A 12502-nucleotide genomic window follows, 5' to 3' on the forward strand; every position below is an offset into this window, starting at 1 on the left:
TACAGGTAGACCCTGAAGCGACTGATGTTGTGATTTGGTGCTGTATAAATAAAATTGAATTAAAAAAAGAATGGCATCATTAAGGATCGTTCTGAGAAGATTTAACAGGCAAACGACCTATACCTAAACAACTTTTTAGTCAACTGTCCAACTACCTAATAGGTGAAGCTACATATCAAACAGCCGTTTCTACAAAGCTTCCTTATTCAACATATATTGCAACGGTATTAAAATACAAAAATCATCACAAAAATATTGCAAATACTTGCATAAATATTTGTTTTTATGAAAAGAGGATGGAGATAAGTGAGGAAAACAGAGGAAAATCTAACTGTTCAAATACATTTTAATCTTTCCTACGTCTCAAATTCACATCCACGTTCCATCTTTATCCGGCATTTCCCTTTCCATTGTGTCCATCTCCTCAGGTACAGCTTTATCCCTCCTAATCCACCCTCATCTGAACTCCTTTACTCACTATATCTTTCTCATCCAAAACCTTCTGGTGAGGTCTTGCCATTTCTTTGACTTTTGCCTCAATACACTCCCAACTTGCCCTTTCAGTCTATTCCTCCAACATCTTTTTCAGCTTGAACTCTGCCTGAAACCAAGTTTGTTTCTTACTGCAAATATAGTTTTTAAATACACGCCACAGCTGATAGGTGTATGTGGTGTGTACTATTTAAATATCCTTACCCACGCTTTGTGCTCAACTGTAAAATTGGGATTTTAATATCTGCTAACGCTCCATCGCAGACCTGTTTCCATCTGCCCTCCTTTAAAAGGACACAAACGCAGCAGAATATTCAGTTGAAATTGAAAACTATTAAGCGTCCCATCTTTATATGCATGCATACGTGCAATCCAAATTAATTTTCATTCTGTCTTATTTTGTTTATGACCCCTCTGTCTGCCTCATCTCTCTCTCTCCCTCACATGCCATCTTTTTACAAAGACCAATGAATTAATGAGCTACATTTTTATCATTGAAACTGATGAATTACTCTGACAGATTAACAGGAAACTGGATATGCATAATATAATCAAAGTGTGTTTGTGTGTGTGAAAAGAGTGGCTATTCGTGCTGCAATGTAAAAGCACCAATATAAAGCAGTCATTCTGCACAGCGAGTCTTTACTGTGTGGGCATGTCTTTTTTGTCTAACAAGGACAAAAGCACTTTGATTATTATGCCCAAGCCTTGATCTACCCCTGCAGTAATGCATGACGCATCACACACACCCTTATCTTTGACTTCCTCAGTCTCTGCAGCATTTCTTTCTCTAATCAAAACTGCAAACGGATCCATTCCTCTAGTTCTGACCAAGTCAGTCCAATGTATTGTATATTGCATGAGACTTGTCAGCAATATTTATAATCATATATGAAGCAACAAAACAAATCCACATGCAGCTGTGAGGTTTGTAACTGTAATTCTGCCCCTTACGTTGGACCAAAATCTGACTATAAATTTCTGGTTCATAAATCTATCAATTTTAACAAGATCTGACCTGCAGCCTCAAAACATCACAGCTCCTCCACCATGTTTTACAGATGGCCTGTAGATGTACCTCTGCTTCTGACCTGACACTTTTTTGTACATTCAGTTAAAGAAATCTGAGCAAACCGTGTTTTTGCGGCAGGATCTTTGCAATAAAGCGCCTACAGTACAACTTAAAATTGTTTTGAAAGTTGTAATCAAATGATTAGAAAACACTGGCTGATCCCGTGATTGAGGTGCCTTTTTTATTCTTGAATGATTTAAAGGTCAGTGTTAAGTGGTTTAGCACTCAAACCAAAAAACAAAAGAAAACATTCCTCTGAAAATGTCAGCTGCAGGGACTGGATTAGCTACTTTATACACATTTTCAACATCTAGAGATAAAGGGTACCACACAAAATTTGTCCCTTCATTTGTTTTCGTTAACCAATCAAATTGAAACTACAAAGAGTACTCATCTGTAAAATCATTAGTGGATTACAATCCCATAGATTACATCTGCTGTCCTGTGTGTTATCCAGTACTTATCTTGTCCTCTCCCTCTCCATCTTCTGTAATGCTTGTAGTTGTTGCTGCCATTGGTATTACCAAGTCTCAGACAGTACTTTCAGTTCAAATGCATATTTCTGTATGAGCTGACTGGAAATACAGTTAATTGTGTTGCTCTCTGGAGGCCAGATTCATTAAAAACAATACTTATGTTACATGGAGACCTAAGCCACACAGTCACTCTGACAGCCTGGGAGCCAGCTTTTTGAAAACATGCTACTGCTCTCATCCAATGAATGCTGGCCTCACTGACCATTGACAGCTCTTACGGAGGCTCTCACTGTGGGGGATCTAAAGTAAGTACAGATCTGGACACACTGGGATTTAAACTCAAAATTATACTCTAGCACTGCTGCCACGCTATGACTCATTTTAGTCTGTGACAGCTTGTGGCACGGGTCACACGAGCATGCTGAACTTTTGTGCTAGACCGACTTAGGATGGCAACAAAGTCTAAGAGTCCAGATGGTCCAAATGGCCTCTCAATATAGTACAATTACCCCATTCAGGTTAATTAGCTGATTAGTGTTTAAGCTGTAGACATATTTTAGGGGATTCTGTCGGCATTTTTAATACCTACATCAAAATGTCACTTTCAAGTTTTATGAAAACATTTCATTTCCTCATAAGAGTAAAAGTTTACAAAAAAGGTAAAACTGGTAAACATTGGTGTGTTACAGTGTTAAATCATAATACTTCCAAGTTACACCTGTGCACAAAACAAGGACATTATAAGAGCATGACTATGTTTAGGCTGAAGTCCTTAAAGAGAACAATGTGAACATGACTCTGGAACCACAGTGGCAGAAAACACCAGATTTTTCTTTTTTTATTGCTTTAATACTGATATAACATCCAACTTGTGCGCTGCGGGATCTTTGCACTACTCTACAACTACACACAACGTGCACCTTTGTTGCACAAAATGCTTATGGTGCCCTGATATTCAAAACAAATCAACACCTAAAAACTGAACTGAGGACAATCCGGGATGCTCCGATGTTTGCAGCATAGATAGCAATGCCACAAATTGTATTAGTGCATGGCTTCTGTTTAATAAACTGTTATGTCAGGTGTCCCTTGGAATATATGGGTGTTAAGTTAGCCCCCAAATTGAGTAAATTCAGTCTTAATACCCCGAGGCTTAGGATCGTTAAAATATATTAGTATTCGTCTTGTACCCAGACTCAAACTGAGCAAATGTATTCTGACACCCCAGGGCTCAGACTGATTAAAATATATTAGTACTAATATGTGGGGCACAAACATAAACAGGCCACGGATCCCTGTAAGATGTCTGCCCACAGTTCCCTTCTCCACCTCCTTAGCCCAACCTGTATTCCTCTGTGCCAACATGAGGAGGATGGCTGTTTGAATGCTTGACATTATGACAAACATTCACTCTGGCTCCTAGTTCCTCCCAAACGCTCCAAATCCTCATTACCATCCTCTCCTCATCGTGCTCGTCTCTCTCAGCCAGCGGCTGAAGATAGTGTCACAACTGCCATGCGTCTGATTTAACAGTGTGAGCTCTCATCAGACCATCTCCCTCACAGTCTGCACAGCATCATTCCACCATCCAAGCAATTTCTTCCATCATCCGTTGCTGTCATCCCATCTCAATCGCTGCCCCGTCCTCTGCCTTGTTAATACGTTCGAGGCAAGACGAGACATTATATTAAGAGTTATTCTTGCCCTCAAGTTTACTTGAGATAACTATAATCTAACGTAAAGCTCATCTTCAACTTTTGAGTTTTGCCAGAAAGCTCCAGTTCACAGGCCTCCTCTATCATGCACTTTTAGTCTGGGTACCACTTCACCATCCTCTCCAGGATCACTCCGTTGGCCTCGATTTCTTCTTTCCTCAAATACTCCAGCCTCTTTTCACCTCCATCTATCCCCAAGAGTTTCTGCTCATTCTTTTCCCCCCCATTTGAAATCCATCTGTTGATGGAAGTACTTCTGTCCTTGCAAGTGCTCTTTCCTTTTGTTAATGCTATAATAGCCTGAGCTATTTTGCTGTTGAAAAACATTGTGATACTCGTGAGTTGCTGCAGATCCCGCCCTTGCTGCCACTTCTCCCTCTCTTGTTGTTGCACCCTCTTGTCCTTTTTTCCGTGCCATCTTTGTGACATTGGACAAACCTTTGTGATTCTTTTCTCTATTCACCCCTAAAATATCTCTTTAGCCTCCTGCGGCTCCTCTGCCTTTCCCCTTCCTCACCAGCTAACCCGCACAGTCACAACTGCTTTATACTGTTATAAAAAGTTTTTGTTTATTTTTTAGTTTTTTGTGGCTCCGTTTGTTCAACCCTGGTTCTTAAATGCCTACTTGATTCTTTTTTGCATTGTAATCATCATAATACTTGGTTTCTTCACCATCTCATTTCCTCCATGAATTTCAATCATTGCTCATTTTCACTGTCTCCATCTCGCCAAGATATCCTTGTTTTTCTATTTTTCCATTTCAGTAGATGTAAAAGTGACACGGTGACACTTTCTCTGGGAGATTAACCCTTTAAAGCCGGTCGGAGCGGGCATGCTCCGTTTGCGTAACTATTTTTAAATACCGGTATCACTGCAACCGTGTAAGCTAGCGCAATAATTTTTTTGCATATAAAACCAGAGAATAGGGCTGGGCCATATTATACCGTTCACGGTAATACCGGTATAATGTTAGGCAACGATAGGAAAATGAAATATCGCGATAGAATGGGAGTAAAACGCGCATGCGCAGTGCCTTTGTTTTCATACGCACATGGCCGATTGTTGAGTGAAACAGATGAACCAGAATTGGTTTGTAAAAATGGTGCAACTTCCGTGATGTGGAACTGGTTTGGTGTTTGTCCGTCAGATACACGACAAAGCACATTTTTTTGCAGAACATGCAAGCAGCCGTTGTTATTGTCGTATTTGTCGGACTAAGATGCTCTTAAATCTGGGAGTAATCTGGGTCCTAAACTCTGTATGCTTCAGGTCAAACAACACTGCAGCATCACTGAGAGTTAAAAACTGTCTAAATTCTTTCATCTTTAATAAAACGATCAGCATTGCTGCTTTACCAGGTGTAACTATAAAGTTTAACTTCCAGGCATCCATGAAAACAAAAGTTATTACATTTAACGGAGTTAGAAGTTAGCAGGAAGCTAGCGGAAGTTAGCTCGCTAGTTTCGCTAGTTACCTAAGCATGATATTGCATGTTCTGACTGAGAGATTTCTGAAAAAATTCAAACGTACAGCTCTGCTATCACTTCCAACATAAATGAAGACAGGAAACTAAACAGCAGTGACGTTTGTAGGGTTACTGAAGTTGGGCTAGCTGGTATATAATGATGTGCTACGTGATCGCTAGCGACACAGCTATGTTAGCATAACATTAGCACAGTGAAGCTGGAGGATGAACGCTAACTTTTTTCCACTTATAAAAGTTAACGTGAAGGTTCCTCATGGTTAGAGACAAATGCAATCGCATGGCAGGATGCTGTAAACGGACCAAACTTCAGTCAGGAGAACAACTGAGATAATCCATCCACAATACGAGGTTAGTCATTAATATACTGCAACAACATGGGAATAGAGCAGCTGCCAGAGAATTCAACATTAATGAATCAATGGTACAGAAGTGGAGGAAGCAAGAAGAATGAGTTTAATAAAGTTTGATTTATCTGACTGCTTTGTTTCGCTTAATGTGCCTTATAATCCTGTGCACCTTATGGTCCGAAAAATACGTACTGCACACTGCAGTTTAATGTTGCAAAGCACCTCTTTTTAACTTCAGTGGATATTATACATGGTTATGCTCAGGATATGTCAGCCCATTTCTACTGGAAATGCCTTTTGGTTAAACTTTCAGCAAGGAATTTGCATTTGCACTGTTGCATTTTTATAAAGCTTTAATGTACATAAAAACCAGCTTCTTGTTTAAGTGAAAATAAATGGAAGGTTGTCTTTTTGCGCTAGTAATGTTGTGGAGTTGTATTTTGTCTCGCATCCATTATATCGTCGGTTATATCGTTATCGCAAATTTTCAAATATATATCGTGATAAATATTTTTGGCCATATCGCCCTGCTCTACCAGAGAAGTTGTACTTACATCTTATGCCATCAGCTTGTCCTAGGTCACGGTTTCCTTCCACATATAGCTTTGCAAAAATTGCATAAAAAGCACTTGCAGCAACAAAAACATAATATTCCAGAAAAAGGCTTTGCCGATCCGATCAGCTGTTTGTAACACTTCCTACGTCTATCAGCACGAACTATCGCATGTCCACCATGACCTGCCGAAACCGGAAGTGACGTCATTTTGCGGAAATGTAGTTTTTTACCATCAGGGCCTTAATGAGTAGGGATGGGTATCGAAACCCGGTTCTTGTTGAGAACCGGTTCCCACTGTTTCAGTTCCTTGGAATTGTTTGCCATTTTTGCAAACAATTCCCTTATCGATTCCAGTCACCCCGAATGACGTCACCACGTTGCGGAGCGTCATTTACCTGGCAGGAAACACGGCGCCTAAACAGCTCAAACGCTCAAAAGTTTGGTCATACTTTACGAGAACAGATGACAACGGGGCAACTTGCAATACTTGCAAAGTAGATATTTCATTTAAGGGAGGAAACACTACGAATATGCAAAATGAATGTCGTGTTTTTAATTCCGGTCCGGACTCGTGAATCTCAACCCAGCAGCACGTCCTCTCGCGTTAATGCGGCAGGTAAATAATCAACAGTGCATATTATGTTTATTTTGATGCACATGCCGTTTTTTGCAAATTTGCATTAGAATATTTTTGTTTTTGCTGCAGTACATAAAAATTGGTGTATTCCAAAAATAAAACTATGAAGACACTAAAAATAAATTTCCTGTGGTGGGAAACTATTTTGTGCAACTTTTTTGTATTTACAGTTTTGAGGGATAAGCCTCTTAAATTTCTCTAACTAGAAATATATGTTAAAAAACAAAAATGATTTTCAATTTTTTTGTAGTTTATTGCACTTTTTTGCAATGCATGTAATTACTATACACTTACTGCATACATATTATTAAAATTTGGCCTATAATGGTTGTATTGATGTATATCAACTTGAAATGCTCCCAAAAATGGCATTACAGCATGTAGAAATAAGTAAAAGCTCTGGCGGAGTTGGTTCTATGGTAGGTCTTAAAGGGTTAAGAGAATCATTTGTCCTACAGGTTACAGCTAAAAGTAACTGCTCTGCCATATTCTGACCTCAAAGGGTTAGTAGTGCCTGAATAATATTTGTAAATGGTGAATGGACTGGTTCTTATATAGCATTTTTCTACTCTGAGCACTCGAAGCGCTTTATACTACATGTGTCATTCACCCATTCACACCCATTTATACCAGCACTTTCTACACTTAAGTACTTTCTATCCAACATTCACACAGAGTGTGCAGGGAGCAATTTGAGGTTAGCATCTTGCCGACTGGAGCAGCAACCTTCCGATTAGTAGATGACCTCCAAAGCTACAGCCAGGGAAAGGAAAGGCTTACAGCACCTGGTATTCCCAGGTGGTCTCCCATCCAAGTAGTCACCAGGCCCTACCCTGCTTAGCTTCCAAGTTCAGATAAGATCGGTCATAATCAGGGTGGTATCGTCGTAACCTGCTGTCCAAGGTTTTAGTCTTTGCCTATACATGACAGCATAGCTATTTAAAAAAAAAATATACATTTCTTTTCGATCTAGCTTCAAAACCTAAACCTGTGCACGCTATGTCCAATCTTTATCTTTAGATGTTTTGGTTTTCTCCATATGCTCTTTCCCTTTTTTTCATTTGCGGCCTTTATTAGTAGTATTGTCATGTTTACATATTTGGTTTTATTCTTTTGGTCAGACAAAATTAAGTACATTATGTCTTTGAATGTGTTTGACTCGCTATCCATCCAAAGCATGTTTGCTCTGCCCATTTCACCATGGCGCCTACTCCTCATTGTCCATCATCCTTCACTACTTCCCCATTCCATTACCCTCTTCTCCTCTGCCCTATCTCTTTTCCATTTCATCATACCATTCCTCATAGTTAATTATGACTAACCTGCCTCCTCTCCAAGTCTACCCACTGCTCACCAATATTCACATCAAATAATCTTTTCTCCCAGACCAGGAAGCATGCACATGTAGAGTGGAGCTAAAATTAGTGGAGCTCCCGCCCCATATCACAGCATATGTAGCCACTGTGGTCCATGCTGAATTTAAGTGAAGCTTTGTCTCGTGTTATTAGACTTGAATACAATCCCACAGGAAACATGGAAGCAAGACGCAGAAACATTCTCCCAACTTTAAGTATCTCTCACTTTGTTCCAAGTGCTCTGTGTTTCCCGTCTTAAAGTTACAGCTACCCTCAAAAGTTCAAACTACACATCAGGTTGATGCAGCCCACAGTAACTGAATGGATTCTTATACTACTAAGCACTTAATACAACATGTCATATTAACCCTACATTGCTCTCCAATTAATGTGTGAATGTTAGTTAGCACTTAAAATCATAGAAAGTGCTCGTGTGAATAGGTGAATATCTTGCCCAAGGATACTTGGCATGCAGACTAGGATTGAACCACCAATTGTCCGATCAATAGATGGCCTGCTCTACCTCCTGAGCTACAGCCACCCAAAGTGGCCACCTGGTGTGGAAGGTTATGGCGTAGGGTTAAAAGAGGATTCTGGAAATGTTGTAAGTCATGACACAAATTTCCTGAAGGACTCCCTGATGATGGGATTTTGCAAAAACTGCATGAATCAATTTTTTTCTCCCATGTTGAACGTGCGCAAAATTTAAGTTGCACATCAAGTACAATGTGGTGTCAAATAACTTCGTCACAGAGACATGTCTAAATAAATGTATAATGCCAAAACTTTGCTTTGTGTTTTGTGGGAGCACCATAAGTCCCATTTTGGATTAACCCACTACCAGGCTTATATTAAGCTTCAGACATTGTGGCTTCAATTACATATTTATAGAATATTTATCAGCAGTTCACATAATGATTGCATGCAAGTTGCTATTGATAATTGATAACTGTATCCAAGTGTTCTTTGCCTAAATGCAAAAACAATTACTGTGTGTGCCAGGAGCAGATCGTGTACAGAACACAAGCTGCACCCAGATGGGATGTTTGTAATATTTTTGTTTATCATCTTTATTCAAAAACAAAATGTAGTGGGGACACGATTACATTTCCTTTAAATCATTTGTTTTTATGCTTTCTTCTATCCTAAATTCTCACACCTTCACCACTTCCATTAGTCTCTCTCCCTTTCCTCTCAAGCAGACCATTTGGGACATGTTGCTAATTAACACCAAGGATGCTTGGTTGCCACGGGGACTGGTCGTAACTGGTGGCAGCACAACGATAAACAAATAGAATGTGTCATAAATGTCACACACAGACACCAGTTGTCTGTGGCTCCCCCCCTCCTCGCACGCACCAACACACTGGCAAGCAAACGCACTCGAGCAGGCCACAAACATGGTTGTTAACATATAACAGGCATGTGCATACAGGCAAATTCTTGGCGAGAGAATTAAAACGCACAACAACAAAGCACACAGACACACAAGTGCAATACTGACACACACGCACAGACTTTGAGTGTCACAGCATCGGCTTGCCATGTCTGGGGATACGGGATGATTAATCACACTCTGTACAGATGGCCACACTGGGGAGAAAAAGGGAGAAGAGGAAAGCTGTCCTCCGTCTGCTCAGCATCCATCTCGCATTTTCTCTCTTCTCTCTCTCTACGCTTTTATTTCCCTCTGTCCCCACTGGTCTCCGCTGACCCCAACTCCTCTCCCTCTCTGCAGCATGCGAGATTTATGAGTGGCTTTCAGAGACATGCCGTCTTCACGAGGGGTCGACATGACCGGCATTAATGACATTAGCTCCATTTATTCTCTTTCATGAAACGCTCAAACAAACCCATGCACACAGGTAATCTTGCTCTCTAATCAGATCAAAGGATGTCAGCCCACACATCAGCAACATGCTCAAATCAAACTTATAAATCTGCACTCTCTCCATTAAACTCACAACCCTGCTGCTCTATCCACAATTATGAAGCAGGATTAAATAATCAGAGAAGGGTAATGATGTGGTCGTACCAAAGAGAAAATGCACTGGCCTACTGCTGAGTCACCCTCACCTGCAATTATTTTTAGACAAAATATGGAAATGCAAAGCAGGTTTTAAAAAGTAACAGTATTCCTATGAGGAGGAACGCAGCTTCCTTTGGTTAAAACAACACAATTGTGAAACCTCAGATTGAGTCTCGGCTTTTCAAAAAGTTAAAAAGATATATTTTTTTTATCCTGAGTATCACCATCATTCAGCTCAGCACCACACACTGTCACAGCACACCAGAGACATCAAGCCGACTAAACTTTGGCTTTGGGCTTACAGGGCACTGAGCAAACTCAGGTGTCTTGAGGTTTTACTTTATTGTAAAAATGAAAGGTCAGAGAAATTTTTATTGAAGAATAATGTCTCTGCTGAGGTCCTCTCTCCCTGCTGAGTTTCTTAAACAAAACAAACAAAAAAAAAGACTATAGAGCAAAGAGTAGCGAGGAAAGGGAATGATGTCACTGAAACGAAGAGACCAAATACATGTTGGTGGACAAAGTACACCTCGTCGATTTTTAGGATTTTGGCAAAAGAACCTGGCTGGACTCAAACCGAAATTATGCTATGGCAGGAAACGTTTCTAATTATAAACCAAACAAAAGTTAGGTTCACATGATATCAACCTATAGCTATATCTGTTAATATTGGCTAAATTATGCAACCTAAATATGTCAATAAGAAATGCCCATGTGACATCATCACCTCCAGCATTCTGGTAGTTTTTAATGTGCAAACAAGGAAATTAAACAACACCCTGCTAAATGCGGCATTTCTCGGCCATAATCCGTCGTTCATTTAACGCTGGAACATTTTCAGTTTACCGACTTCATTCCTGGATGAAAGCAGCGACATGGCAGTAACGTGTCAGCGTTCAGCCATTACTGTGTGCATTACCCATAAACCTCTGCTGCACAGGTATCGGCTGCTTTCAGCATGACCTAACATCAGGCTCCATTTGGTTTATCGCTTACAAATACCACCCTGTAAAGCACGTCGGCTCCAACGGCTTCCGAGAAAAGCATTTGCAGAAGGTGTGGAAGTGTTTCATTCATTTCATACATGACCTAGGGAAGTATCACACAAACACAGGCTGAGAAAACACCGAAACAAGAGCGGGAGTTCGCTACTTCACAGGCACACCAGAAAAGTAGTGAAAACATCTGTGGGATGAGGAATGGACACTTTGCAACCTGTGAGCCTGAAGCAAGTACATTATCCAGGCAAACCTGGCAGAGACAGGTAGAGACAAGAATGTGAATGGGAGCTAATGGGGATAATATGGAAATAGAAGAAATGGTCGAGCTGCAGGGCTGGAGCCAAATCCTGCAGCTATCTATTCAACAAGGACACGATTTTATTTTGTTATCGAGTTCTTGTCTGGTTCACAGAGGGTTTGGTGAACTCGAAACTACCTGACAGAATACATAGCTCAAACCAAGGAGGCTTATTAAACGTTATTTAACTAAATAATAAAAAAAAGACGAACAGTGAGTGTAGGAGTGTGTGTATCTCCCAATTTAAAAAAGGAACCTCATTTCCTATGTCGGCTAACTGACAGAAGAGTTAATCTGGCGTCAACAGGTAAAGTTCATTATTGCTGACATTTAAAGTGCCCGATCAATGGTTTTGCTGGAGCCTGGAGCAACAGCCCATAATTCAAAATGAGTTAGAGGGATTTAACCACAAATGCAGCATATAAACAAGAACAGACTGCAGCTCTCAAAACAGGAACGACGCGAGATCGCCGAGTGTATATTTATGCACATTGTACGTGGCAGTGAATTAAATGAGGATCTCTGGCTTTAGCCCAGTCTCTCATATTACACGTCACATTAACACGGATGGTTTCACGTATAGCATATGGACTAGATAAGAGCTTTAGTCACAATCCAATTCTTGCCCAATTGCTAATGTTCGGTCAAATTTTAATTTAATTGCCTTTATCCCAGCGATATTCAAAGAAAAATCTGTTTAACCAGCATGAACAGTCCTAATCCACAGCTGTGAAACAAATTATTACATTCCCGCCAGTGCTGTACGTTTTCGCTCATTACGTCCAACTAATAGAGCCCAGCCACTGGTGGCGTCTGTGGATCAGCCAAACAGGGATGGAAAATGAGTTAGATTATGTGTCATTTCATAGATTATTTTTATTCCTCTTTTCTTACAGCATCTTCCATTTTCCCCATTAATTCCCCCCTTTTCTGTCATACACAACGACTGCTTGCCTTCTGCAATATACTACTTATACTGGTATAACTGGCCTGGATTACAGGAGCTCCCAAAGTCCTTGTGAATTTAGCATTTTACAC

General features: G+C 40.3%; 1 protein-coding gene and 1 pseudogene across 2 annotated transcripts in view; both read right to left on the reverse strand.

The window, feature by feature from the left end:
* pcxb (pyruvate carboxylase b) overlaps nucleotides 1-12502 on the reverse strand; it is a 318265-nt gene that overhangs the window by 184975 nt on the left and 120788 nt on the right. The gene's annotated exons all lie outside the window — the stretch shown is intronic.
* On the reverse strand, nucleotides 7555-7673 carry LOC146715085 (5S ribosomal RNA; annotated as a pseudogene).

The sequence above is a fragment of the Copadichromis virginalis genome, linkage group LG3 (genome assembly GCF_057382275.1).
Source record: "Copadichromis virginalis isolate Kocher_CV1m ecotype Utaka linkage group LG3, C_Virginalis_male_GT1.1, whole genome shotgun sequence".
In the NCBI taxonomy this organism is placed as follows: domain Eukaryota; kingdom Metazoa; phylum Chordata; class Actinopteri; order Cichliformes; family Cichlidae; genus Copadichromis; species Copadichromis virginalis.